General features: G+C 35.7%; 1 non-coding gene across 1 annotated transcript; it reads right to left on the reverse strand.

Annotated features, from left to right (window-relative positions):
* Nucleotides 1-294: 294 nt before the first annotated feature.
* LOC123925374 lies at nucleotides 295-397 on the reverse strand. Its single transcript, XR_006814976.1, has one exon. It is a non-coding gene; the product is annotated as a U6 spliceosomal RNA (small nuclear RNA).
* Nucleotides 398-645: the final 248 nt, after the last annotated feature.

The raw sequence follows: 645 nt of genomic DNA on the forward strand, positions 1-645 counted from the left end.
TCTAGTCTTTAGCCATCTGTGACCCTTCCCAACATCTGACTGCAACCTCATCAGAGACCTGGCCAAACATAAAACTCTCACATTTCTGACCTTACAGAAACCGTGGGAGGTAAAAAATGATTATTGCTGTCATAATCCAGAAAGTTTTGGGGTGACTTGCTACGTGGTATGGGATAGCTAGTATAATTGGTAGGCTGTTCAATGGCAGAATCAGGATTCTGACTCCAGGTCTGACTCTACAGCCTATGCTCTTTGCCACGAATGCTCTATTTTCTTACACACTCATTTTTTTTTTTTTAATATGGAAGCTTCACGAAATGCATGTCTTCCTTATGCAGGGGCCATGCTAATTTTCTCTTATCATTCCAATTTTAGTATATGTGTTGCTCTTATGTACTTATTTATTTTTTAATTAAAAATTTTTATATATATTTATATATTAACACAAAGTTAAAATAAAATTTATGCAAGTATCTTATGAACTCCATGTCACAGATGAGGAACTGAGGCATAGAGAGGTTAGAAATTAATTGATCAATCCAGGATTTGAAGTCAAATGGTCTAATTCCAAGACCTGTGGTCACTGTCATCATGCTAAGCTATTGTCATAATCGAAAAAACTCTTAGGAAAATCAATCTGGAGTT

The sequence above is a fragment of the Meles meles genome, chromosome 14 (assembly GCF_922984935.1).
Source record: "Meles meles chromosome 14, mMelMel3.1 paternal haplotype, whole genome shotgun sequence".
NCBI classification, from domain to species: Eukaryota; Metazoa; Chordata; class Mammalia; order Carnivora; family Mustelidae; genus Meles; species Meles meles.